The sequence below is a fragment of the Spinacia oleracea genome, chromosome 6, assembly GCF_020520425.1.
Source record: "Spinacia oleracea cultivar Varoflay chromosome 6, BTI_SOV_V1, whole genome shotgun sequence".
Classification (NCBI taxonomy): domain Eukaryota; kingdom Viridiplantae; phylum Streptophyta; class Magnoliopsida; order Caryophyllales; family Amaranthaceae; genus Spinacia; species Spinacia oleracea.
In genome coordinates, this window is record NC_079492.1 from 116,841,296 (window position 1) to 116,854,831 (window position 13,536).

Sequence of the window (13,536 nt, forward strand, 5' to 3'; positions counted from 1 at the left end):
TCGCGCTCTCTAGTTTAATTTTCCATAGAATTTGAACAGAATATTTCATTATGTACCCGGTTAATTAAGAATTGCTGTGTGATTATACATTTATACGGTCCAAGTACATATTCAAATCATTGGATGCCAATAACAAGTTTTTTTTTATCATTTCAATAAACAAGGAATTCGCCTTGACTTATTATTTCAGTTCAAGTCTTCTAAGCTAAAAATTCGAGTGAATAAACCGATCACCCGATACATTTCTATAGTCTAAAACCCATCCTACATGTGATGTTTGAAATACAGTTACTCAACACGAAGATACGGATCGGAGTAGTTTTGAAATTAAAGAATTTCTTAATTTCATCAGTATATTATTAACGAAAAATATAATTACTCATATTCGGTCAAATTAAAATATTAGGCCTATTGAATACTTTGGTCAAATTAGCGTATTAAGCATATAAAATATACATTATGTAATACATATTACCTCCATTCGTGAAAATGTTGATCGAAAATTCTCATTATAAATATCCTGTTAGATTGGTCTTAATATGTATTTTCAGAGTATCAACTTTTTATACGGAGTAATTTTATCATATACGCATGCAATTTGATATATTAGTGGTTAAATAATGCATTAGAGTCCGTGTAAATAATAAACGTAAAGAACTTTGAACGGAGGTAGTAGTAGAGAAGAAATAGCACATTATATTATACGAAAATGATAAAGGTCGCAACATGCGACCTTTAAGCCGTGTCACAATGATGACATGTTATGCTTATGTGTCGTGATTTAAATTGGAAACTAAAATATTTAAATTATATAACCTATTATATATATTTCAAAAAAAAGTAGGAAAATCTTAATATTATAATTTGTTTCCTTCTTTATATCGATTTTCTTATTTGCATATTTTCATAGTAAAAATATTGCATTGATAGTAAAAATATTGTGATGACGCAAACCTACGTGGCGCCTATATGTACCAATTAGATTCCAACACGTAAGATTGCGACAAGTAAAAGTTGTCGCAACTTGCGACCTTTATCATCACCCTATATTATATGGTTAAATATGTAAATGAGTTTGTAGATTTATTAATTACTAGTTGTTGGACCGCATGCGTTCCGCCAACATATTGAAATTAGTCCGTAAAATTAAATCTGCAAATAAGCAAAATGATTAGGGGAAAATAACCGAAGAAAATAAGTTAGCCCAAAAAATATAAAATTAGACAAGTATTACTTGATGCATCAATAGGTACGAGAAATGTTATGGTTAAACCAATCTACATAAATAACTATTTCGGCGAATGTGCCACAAGTCACTCGCTCTCTTTCTTCTTTATTGAGCTGCTACACCCTGTTTTACAGGGTTTGCATGACTACCAAAACTTCATTGCGTACATCTGCAAAGAGTACAAAGGGTCATCAGTTCCTGCAGCCTGTAGTTCAACTCATCTAGGAACGACGCAACAAATGCATTTCAACAGATGTGCTACGTAGGAGGCCAGTAGAACTTGACATCTTTTGTGCCAACTGAAATTCTACAGCAGAATAGTGAAGTGTTCGGTTATCCAAGAAGCGATGGATACCCCCCTTAAGAGTCATGGCATGCAATCTTTCCTTCCTTCCTTGTAAACTGTACTTGGATTTGATGGATAATTCCTAATGGGCTAATGGTTTTTGCCTACACATGATATAGGAATGTCAATGTCCTATTCTGATATGTTTCTGTTTATATGTCTTCTTAGCAAACTGTGTGCCAACATGATATGATTGCTCTATAACTACAATTCCTTAATAATTGGTGCGAATTACAACAAAATAAGGAGCTCGGCATAGTACTCGAGTCATAATATGTACAGGAGTAGTTATGTTCAGGTTACAAAATATTTAAAGAGTATTTGTAATGAACACCGTACTACGTGCTTGTGCCCTTCAAAAATCTCTAGGTAATGAGCCTACATTCCCACCTTCTATATTGTCGAAACAGAAACTATTTCTGTTGGCAAAAAGTGTAGGGGCCATCAACATATTAAGTGAATATACTAAGAGGTTTGATCTAGGTTAAGAAAAAGGTTACCTATATCTTACAAGTTCCCAAGGTAGACTAACCACAATACTAACTATTTTACAAGCGATTAAGTTTAGCTAAGCAAAAGGGTGGATGAATGATTTACTTGAATTACTGACCAGAGGAGTCATCCTCTTCATCCTAAGCAAAAGGAAGGAGGAATTATTCACTCGAATTACTGAATAGAGGATTCATCCTCTTCTGTATTTTCTTGTCATGCAATGTTTCCCTGTTCAACATGCAGTCCAGCTATCACTCCCTAATCAGGCTTATGTCCAACAATCACTCCTTACTTAGGCTTCTATCCAGCAATTATTCCCTGCTCAGACTTCTGTCCAGCTATCACTGGCTGCTCAGGATTCTTTCTAGGAAACACTATCTGTGTAGGTTGCACTTCCTGTTCAAGCTGCCGTCTAGTAACTGTTGCTTGTGCAGGCAGCTATCTAGCAATCGGTCCCTATTCAGCCTGCTCATAGCACTTACATCCTAAGAATTCTCTTCTAGGGCATCCTCCAGTTCCAAGCAACTGATTTCAAGCACCATTCAAGAATGTCGTTCATTGAAAGGCCAGCGGTCGGACCAATTTCCAGCAAAAAAAAATGGGTGGACGTGAGCATTTCCTTGACCTTTTCAAAGGTCACTTCATCATCCTGGAAGTAGAGCCGTTTGTTAGCTTAGATGATTCCAGCAAATTGGTGTGTGAGAGTTAAAAGTGAACACCCAGGTTAATTTTATCTACTGAGAAGCAGAAGGTTCATTTGAGATCTAGCTTAGGTAAAGTAGTGTCTTATCGTCGTTTTGGTAAGCCTAGAAACATAGGAATAATCACGGCAATGGAACTCGTGAAGCTAGTCAATAAAGGGAATCCAGTTTTCTTATGCAATGTGAGAGACCTAGTGGAATTAAGGATAAACCTGAGGACATTGCAGTTGGGAATGAATTTTTATATGTGTTTCTGGAAGAGATCCCAAGAATGCCTACCAGTCGACCTATTGACTTTACTATAAATTTAGTACCTAGAACTGCACCTATTTCGAAAGCTCCATATCGAATGGCTCCAGCAGAAATGAGTGAGTTGAAGGGTCAATTGGAGGAATTGCGAGAAAAGGGTTATGTTAGACCAAGTGCATCTCCATGGGGAGCACCAGTTCTGTTTGTGAAGAAGAATGATGGAAGTATGAGACTCTGTAGACTACAGGGAGCTCCGTAAAATCACAATGAAGAAAAAAATATACTTTGCCTAGGATAGTTGACATGTTTGACTAGTTGAAAGGAGTAGGAATCTTCTCGAAAATCGATCTACGTTCGGGTTATCATCAATTAAGAATCGCGGATAACGATATACCAAAGACTGCATGTAGGAAAAGATACGGTCATTACGAGTTCACATTTATGCCTTTTGGGTTGCCCAATGCACCTGCGATATTTATGGACTTGATGAACCGTGTATTCTATGCATTTTTGGACAAGTTTGTAGTGGTTTTCATAGATGACATCTTAGTATATTCGAGGAACGAAGAAGATCATGATGAACACTTAAGGTCTGTGTTGAATACATTTAGACACAACCAATTGTATGCCAAATTCTCGAAGTGTGGATTTTGGTTAGAGAAGGTTGCATTTTAGGACATTTTGTGTCAAAAGAAGGAGTTGAAGTGGACCCTGGAAAGATTAGAGATGTTAGTGAATGTCCTACACCTAAGAGTGTCACCGATATTCGAAGTTTTCTTGGTTTAGCTGGATATTATAGGAGCTTTGTTCAGGATTTATCTAGAATAGCCAAGCCAATGACTAATTTGATGAAAAGGGAAGCAAAGTTTGAGTGGAATGAGCGTGTGAGGAAGCATTCCAAGCTCTGAAGACGCGATTGACAACCGCGCCAGTGTTAACTTTACCAAATGGAGGTGATACCTATGATGTGTATAATGATGCATCGAAGAAGGGTTTAGGGTGTGTATTGATGCAGAACGGAAAGGTTATTGCGTATGCATCAAGGCAGTTGAAACCGTATGAAGCTAATTACCCTACCCATGACTTAGAGCTAGCAGCCAAAGTGTTTGCATTGAAAATATGGAGACATTACCTATATGGTGTGAAATGTAAGATATTCACGGGTCATAAGAGTTTGAAGTACATTTTCACACAGAAGGATTTGAATATGCATCAAAGGAGATGGTTGGAATTGATTAAAGACTATGATCTAGACATCCAGTATCACGAGGGAAAAGGTTAATGTAATTGCAGATGCCTTGAGTATGAAATCAAGCAATAATGTGATTGCGTTAGTAGTTCTAACGAGTTGTGCAAGGATATGCAACGTCTGGAGGGAATTATGAATGCGTTAACTATTCAACCATCAATATTTGATGAGATTAAGGAAAATCTAGCCGAAGACATAAAGTTGGATTGGAGCAAATCAAGGAAAAGATTTCGCAAGGAAAGGATACGGATTTTAAGATCTATGATGATGGAATTTTAAGGTACCAAGGAAGGTGGTGTGTGCCTCAAAAGTGTGAAGAGTTAAAGGAAAATCTTATGAAAGAAGGTCACAATACACCATATTTTGTTAACCTAGGTGGTGACAAGTTGTATAAGGATCTGAAGAAGGACTATTGGTGGCCAAGAATGAAGAATGAAGTAGTTGAGTTTGTAGCAAAATGCCTGACTTGTCAGAAAGTCAAAATACATCATAGGAGACCTCAAGGAAAGGTTCAACCATTAGAAATTCCAAGCTGGAAGTGGGACTACATTTCAATGGACTTTGTCACTTATTTTCCCAAGTCGAAGGATTGAAATGATACCATATGGGTTATGGTAGATAGACTGACCAAGTCAGCAGTGTGTATACCAATGAAGGAGAGCTGGAAGATGGAGCAACTTGCTAAGGTTTACATTAAGTATGTTGTGAGACTACGTGGAGTTCCTAAGGATATCGTATCAGATAGGGATTCAAGGTTTCTTTCAAACTTCTGGAAAAGTGTGCAGAAGAACTTTGGTATGACATTGAAAATGAGTATTGCGTTCCATCCAACCATAGATGGACAAACTGAGAGAACCATTCAGACACTTGAGGATATGCTTCCTGCGTGTGTGATTGATTTCCAATGAAGTTGGGAAGATAGCTTAGTTTTGATTGAATTTTCCTATAACAATAGTTATCATGCCAGTATAGGAATGACACCATTTGAGGCCTTGTATGGAATGAAATGTAGAAGTCCACTATGTTGGAATGACATTAGTGAGGCAGTTGTGCTAGGACCTCAAATGATAGAGGACACAATGAACTAGATTATAACTATTCAGTCCAAAATTCAAGCAGCTTAAGATCCCCAAAAGATCTATTCGGACTTGAATCGTAGGGATGATGAATTCCAAGTGGGTGAAAAGGGGGATTACTCAAAGTTTCACCAATGAAAGGTGTGATATGATTTGGCAAGAAGCGAAAGTCAATCCCAAAGTATTTAGGTCCTTATGAGATCCTAGAACGGATACGAAAGGTAGCTTATAGACTAGCCTTACCTATGGACTTGCATATAGTGCATAATGTGTTCCATATCTCTCAATTGAGAGAGTAAGTTCCGGATAAGTCGCATGTGTTCCAACCGGAAATCATTGAATTAGACCAAAGTTTATCTTTCGAGGAAAAACCAGTTAAAATCCTGGATAGTAAAGTGCGTAGTACACGAACCAAGGATGTTAAGATTATTAAAGTGTTATGGTCTAATCAAGAATCAGAAGAAGAAACATAGGAAGCCGAGGACGAAATGAGAAAGAAATATCCTGAGCTTTTTCCCGAGGTTAGTTGAGTTATGGGGTCGTAACTCTTGTCTTTTAAGGGGGGTAGAGTGCGGTAGAATTTCGCGTTTTTTACCTTATTTCCCTTATTTTATGCTTAATTTAATGATATATTAAATTTTCACTCCAAGTTTATCATCTTTAATCATTTAAAGAGTACAACAACTTAAAATTTTATTAGATGAGCAATAAAGTCTCAAGTTTTGAGCTTCAAGTTTTAGTTATCACGCCCATCACCCTTCCCTCCTCGCGCATGCTTCTGCCCGCAAAAGCAGGCGCCCAACCTTGCTCATCGTTGTTGTCCGCGCACCATCTCACCCCAATGTGTCCATTTTTGCACCCGGTTACATCAACTAAGTAACAGTGTCGTGCTATAGATCGGCTTGGTATAATTTCTCTTCTTCCTAACCTTCTCTATTTTAAAGTTTGGATTTTTATTATGTTTGATGTTGGATTTTGATTTATTATTGTACTTGGGATTGGTTATGACCACCAAAGTTGAGGATTTTGATGATTAGAATGTTGAGGAATATTGTTGGTTGAAGGACATTAATTTTCAGATTTGGTTTATTGAATAAAGTTTCAATTTTTGAGGGTTTTAATTATTTAAATGATGATTTAGGGTTAGGGTTTTGGCTTAAACCTTATGGCTAATTGATAAACACAATTAGATGACAATTTTAATTATGGTAATCAATTATAATTTTGAGATTTGTTTCAATACCTGAAGTGTTAATTTTTAATGGTTTTAGCATGAAAATAGTTGAAATTCATGCTAGGGTTTTAAGCGATTAATTGGAATTATTATTTTAACGATTAACGATTAATTTCTAATTAATTCAAGAGTTTTGAAACTAAATAAAGTTGCTGGAAATTTAAGGAACATGGATAATAATTAAGTTTCATTATTTTAATGATAGGAGGAGATCTCTAATTTAGAGGATTTTATTACAAAGTGGCTCCCATACTTAGGAACTCAAGGTACGTACAAGTCTAGGGTGACCACCTTATTTTTATGGGAATTCATGTGGTGATTTTATATTTTGATTCATGTATTGAAATATTTATGGATTCATGTTTAAGCGTGTGAGAAAACATGTTATGGATATGGTTTATGTTTGAAGTGAACAAGCACGTTATGGATATGGTTTATGTTTATTGAATTGAAGTGAACAAGCATGTTATGATTGGTTATATTTGTTGAAATTAAATAACAATCATGTTGTCCAAGTATGGTTATACATGTATGGTTTATTCGCATGCAAGAAATGATTTATGCTATTGTACGTAATGTCTAGCATGTTATGAGCCAAGTATATCGTGCCTATTTGCACTATTCTTATTTACCACATATGAAGGGTATTCTCATGTAAGCCACAACATATGTAGGGTAGACTTTCGAGTCATGTTTATTAAGTACATATGAAGGGTATGCTCACGTAATCCACCGCATATGTAGAATGAGTGAAGGTGAATAGAACTAAGGATTATTCGTGCCTGGTGCACAACCCGCATGTTAACAGGCATGTCGTGGACTCAACGGTATGTTGAGAAGGAACAATGTGAGTAATTCCACTGAATCTTGAATATTTGATCACAAGTCCTAAATATTTAAAAAGGAGCATTGTTAGGTTGTTCGTTTAATAATTGCCTTGCTTGGTTATGTCTCGAGTCAGCTTCGTGAATAAAATATTAATGAACGTATAGTGCAACCAGAACAAGCTTCAAAACTCTTGTAACGTATATACCTTGAGTATTAACAATGGAGGGAGTCCTTGCCAAGGGGTTTGTACTCCTATGAATGATACAAGACGTTATTTCATTTCTTTTATGCGTTGGAATTCCGTCTGTATGGTCTGGCAACTGGGTTATTATTATTATTGTAGTGTTTGGTGGGCTCCCAACACTCTTCCGTAATGTTGGAGATTTCTTTTAGGCCCGTTCGGAGCTTATTCTGATTAATCTATGAGTCAAGAGTTGCTTCGAGATTCGAGTCTTGTCTTCATGATTAATTATTTACCTAATTGTCTTTTGCATGTGATTTAACTCATTATCGGAATGAAGCATAATAGATATAGGATTTCATTCTAGCTTGATTGTACTCAGCTTTCGCTGATTACCTTCTTCGTGTTTTGGTCATGGCTTTCGTCTTATTGACCTATGATGATACATCAATTGCATTTGCATTGTTGGGGAGTAGAATCTTCATAACATGTTTGTAGAGATGACTTGCAAGAGAAATTATCTAACATTGGATTAGTTGAGCGAGTTTATTTTCACTTGCATGGTTTTAAACTCTATTTAACTATTTAGTCTAGACTATAATGTTTTCAATTAGTTAATGGATTATGTTTTAAAGTATGTGGTTTGGGTCGTTATGGTTCCAACTTGTATGGAGGTCGTTAAATACTTCCTCCGATTCTTTATTGGTGCAACATACCACTCTATACAGTATTTAAGAAAGTGGTACTTGAGTGGGGCCACAACCACTTTATTCCCATTTTTTATTTTTTTATTTTTTTTTGGCAATTAATAATTGTATTAATAACCAAAGCCTTGAGCAAAACACCCAAGGGAACAGGGAAACCAGGCCACCAAAACTACTCTACACAAAATAAAATGTGTAGTAATCTATTCCTAAGTTCCTCAGAACCTCTACAACAAACTTTAAACAAAATTTCCCTAACAATATTGTCTATGCTCTTAGTAGGCCTTTTAAAGATTACAACATTTCTAGCAAGCCACACACTATAAATGGCTTCAGTGAAGCACATAACATACAACTGATCAGCCACACCAACTTTCCTGCTTCTCTTCATAGCTTGCTGCAGCTCAGAAGCAAAACCAGTAGCTCCTCTATGAACACCAATCTGCAACAACAGTTTAGACCAGACTGCAGAGGAAAACTTGCACTCAAAAAACAGATGTTCAACTGTCTCTTTCCCATCTGTGCACAACACACATTGATCAGAACACTGAATCCCCCAAGCTTGAAGTCTATCAGTAGTATAAAGCCTATTAAGGATAGCCAACCAAGTGATAAACAAGCTTTTTGGACTAGCTTTGTTATAGCACATTACTCTCCACCAAGTAACCTTAGGAGCAACACCCTGCAAGCATTTATATACCTTGCTAATACAATATTTTCCATTTGCAGTAGCTTTGTCCCAACCATCAATTTGCAGAATAACCTCTCTACTATTAAAAATCTTTTTAAGAGCCCAAGAACAAGACCCAGGGGTGGACATATGAAGAGGATTTTGGCCTTTCATATAGAAGCTATCAACCCACTGCACCCACAGTTTATCTTTTTTAAAAGCCAAAGCCCACAGCAATTTCCCAATGGCTACTTTGTTCCAAGCAGCAATGTTCTTCACATTCCAACCACCAGAGTTTCTAGGTTGATACAGTTTATCCCATGCTACTAAAGCTTTCTTTGATGCTGCAGTGTCACCAGTCCATAGGAAACATCTGCAATAAGCTTCTACCTCCTTAATGATTCTTTTAGGTAAAATGAAGATTTGGCACCAGAAGGTCTGCATGCCAAACAAGATGGTTTTGATAAGTAACAACCTGCCAGCATAAGACAAAAACTTAGCTGACCACACCTTAGTTCTAGCCAGAATCTTGTCCACTAAAGGCTTGCATTGTGGATAGGATAATTTCTTGGAGGAAAGTGGCACCCCTAGATATCTGAAAGGAAGGCAAGCTTCTGAGATTTTCTGATGAGATAAAATATCTGTTTTGTCACACATTGAAACACCAGCAAAGTAAATATTACTTTTATCCATATTAGCTTCAAGGCCTGAAGCAGAAGAGAACTTGGAAAAAGCTTCAAGAAGTAACTGTACAGAGACCTTGTCAGCTCTTGCAAACAATAATAGTTCATCTGCAAACATCAGATGAGTAATATTGAGCTTCTCACACCTAGGGTGGAAGTTAAAATCAGGATTTAGCTTCAGCTGGTTCATACATCTTGTCAAGTATTCCATTCCAATAGCAAACAGGAAAGGGGAAAGGGGATCCCCCTGTCTCAGCCCTTTTTTGCTTGAAATGGTTTGCTAGGAAAGCCATTGATGAGAATAGAGTAGGAAACAGTTGTAAGACAAGTCATGATCCATTTCACAAACACTTGAGGGAACCCTAGCTCTTGCAGAACAGTCTGAAGAAAGCTCCAGTCAACTGACTCATAAGCTTTTTTTAGGTCAACCTTTAGAACACATCTAGGGGATATATGAGCCCTGCCATAACCCTTGATTAATTCAGTTGCCATCAAAATGTTGTCAGCAATGAACCTCCCAGGAATAAACCCTGGTTGGCATTCACTAACCACTTCAGTAATAACTTTTTGCAACCTTGCAGTAAGAATCTTAGAGATGATTTTGTAAAGAGTGGAACAGCATGCAATAGGACGAAAATCTTTAACACAGGATGCATTAGGCACCTTAGGTACTAAAGTAACAGATGTGCAGTTCATACCAGGATACATTTCCCCTTTCTGGAAGAAGAACTTGACAGCTTCATACACATCTTCTTTAATCCAAGGCCATGCTTTCTTAAAAAACACAGCATTGTATCCATCCAACCCTGGAGCTTTACTGTCATCAATAGACTTGAGAGCCAAGTCAATCTCATCAGTGGTAACTGGAACACAAAGAGATAGAGCTGCAGTTCTAGACAATCTTGGGCCTGACCTAAGAGTGGGGAGATCAGGCAAATTGTAACTTTTGGTTAAAAAAATGTTTCCATTTTAGGTGTGCTGCAACTATTGTGACATTTCCATTTTAGGGAAGTGATACAACTATATAGAAATGGAGGAAGTATTATTTATTGTTTTAAAAGTTAAGTAATTCCGCTGCGTAATTCTGGTAATAGCCTTAGCCGTTATCACGGTGGCTGTAATACTTTAGTAATTTCTTATTTGGAGTTGGAAAATGGTTTTATTATAGGAAGGAATTATTAGGGTGTTACACAAATCATATTTAAATACAATATAAGCTCTAAAGCTACATCAATGTTTCTGACTCCGCCTGAAAGTTTATATCCCTAAAGTATGAATAATATTTTACGAATAAATTGTTTAAATTTAGAGATATCTGGTCGCTCTTACGTTTCTAAGGAACATACAATTTTTCTTAAACATATTTTCTCTTTAATTTTTCACCGAAAAAAGTGAAAAAACATTTAAAATAACAAAGTCAAAATTTTTATTGTACGTGCATAATCTAACATATATGATTCTTAATCGGCCAATTTGAAGTAATTAAGTTTTACATAATTTAAAATTTTACTACGTCGATACTTTTAATTTATATTTCATATTTTCTCAATCACAAATTAATACATAACATAACAAATCAAAATAAATTTTATTTCATTAAAAATATTTCTTAGTTATAATGACTGTTTACGAGTAATTAATAATCTCCATGCATAAATAAATTTAATACAATCCATACGTTATTCGAGTCCTAAGATAGTATGTGTATAAATTTAATAACACCAACAAAAATATTTATTTGATATTTACTCAAATGAGAAAGGAAGCTTCAAGGAAATTGCACCGACAAAAATTTTTATTTTTTTATTTTTGATTCAAATGAGAAAGGAAATTTCAAGGAAATTGCACCAACAAATTTTCTATGTGTAAGGGTAATTAGGCCTAATATATAGAGTAATTGGAGAAAAGAATGAAAAAATGGAAGAAGGCGAGATCGGATCAAGTTACCACTTATTTAATCTAAAATAAAAAAGGAAGAAGAATGCGTTTGTTGGTGATTCTTTTGGTGATTCTTCTACAACTTCAGTTTTCTTTCATTGCTCCCAAGTGCTTCAGTTTAGGTATAGATTGTTCCTTCTGTTCATATTTTCTATTTATCTTTAATTATTTTATTTTCTCGGTTTTGAAAAATATTATGATAATGTACATATGTTTTTTTTATTCCATGAGCCAAAAAGATAATATAAATTATGAATGGAGGAAGGGGGATTCGAACCTGTGACATATTGTATACAAACCATCAATCTTAGTCGGTATGTCAAGGCATCATTAGTATTGTGATAACATATGCAATTGATCATGTCCAAATCACCTATGTAGTAATACGGAGTATGTTACAAACAACAAACTATTGCATTATAACACATTCGATATCCCGACTATATTAACTACCGTGCATTCCAGCCTTTGTACACGTGTTACGGATGTCGTGTGAGACAACGACATCGCAAATTGTCATGTACCGCGATGCAAAACGAACCATGTTGCAGAACTAGAGCAATAAAATTGATTGATCATATTCATAGATTTATAGTTGTATAATATTATTGCTTAGTGTTGCATGGTATCAATCACATTAAAAGTAGATCACATGCAAAATATTAATCCGTTTACTACTCACTAGTGAACATTAGATCCTAATTTATTTCCTATAAAATTTCATAGTCAAAATATGTGAACCATATTAATTACTTAACATTGTGGGTAACAGAAATGCAGGAATTTATAAATTATAATGTGAAATTAACAGACAATCATCGATTGCTAACAACAATAAATAAGCGAGGTGGTCTTGGTGGACATGGTGGTAAAGGAGGAAGAGCAGTAGGAGGATATTACGCCAGCAGTGACGGGCGAGGGCATGGTGGAAAAGGATACGGCCGCGGAAAGGGAGGAAGGTTGCCATATGCACGAGCAACGGAAAATGCCGCAAGTAGGACTAGAAACAACCAACATGGATCAACTTGTCATAATGCACATTTTAAGTTAACTCTACATTTGTTTTTATTAGGTCTTGGAATTTGTCTCATTTAGGTCAAGTCCACTTTTTTGTAGCTAGATGTTAGATTGTTACAATTTTCCCTAAAAATAGTTACATTACTGTATAGTGAAAAAATAAAATGTTGCATAGTGATTTTGTGATTTCAAACATGCACGTAGATTTTAATTGATCGCTCATATCAAAATCTGGTAAGCTTAATCTTATATGAACCAAGTAATTGAAGACCATGTGTCCATGCATACAATTCACAATGTCAATAGATCTTCTAACTTTTTTTATTGAAAATGCGACAAGACCTTCTAATCTCTCCTACCTTATCAGTGAGAACTCCAATTGTTCTTTAACCATGGCTTGACCAAATTTAACAAGAAAAGCATGATTTTCTTTCGCTAGCTCCATGACAAGGCCATGCACTTGTCCTGGAAACAAGTGTTATTTCTTAGTAGATTTGAAGTATACCTCTACCTTCCAATACTTGCTTATAAAATTAGTATTCCATGAGATAAACATTTTTCGTATTAGATTTTCAAGCGATTGATGCTTGGCCAACTTTTTCCTCATAACATCTCCTTTTCCCAAATTGGGGTAGAGTTTAATTTGGTTTGATCAATCCGTTTTTCCAGTGTTTTGGAAGTTGTAAAAACAAAGTTACAGTGTGTCGTTCCCACACCGTGGTCACCTACATCATAATAGAATGAATACTTGAATTTTAATAGAGAATGTTATACTTCCTCTGTTTCAAAATATTTGCAACACCTTGTAATTTGCTCTATTCACATAATCTACTTTGTTTATTTTTGATGATCTATATTTTAGGAAAAACAAATTTATGTGGGGTCTTGTTAGATTCGTCTTAATGTATATTTTGCAAAAATAAATTTTTTTATTGTTACT

At 35.6% G+C, this 13,536-nt stretch overlaps 1 long non-coding RNA gene across 1 annotated transcript; it reads left to right on the plus strand.

Moving 5' to 3' along the window:
• Positions 1 to 11,408: 11,408 nt before the first annotated feature.
• Positions 11,409 to 12,866, plus strand: LOC130464304 (uncharacterized). The gene is made up of 2 exons (XR_008924686.1): positions 11,409 to 11,701; positions 12,352 to 12,866. It is a non-coding gene; the product is annotated as an uncharacterized lncRNA (long non-coding RNA).
• The last annotated feature ends 670 nt before the right edge of the window (positions 12,867 to 13,536 follow it).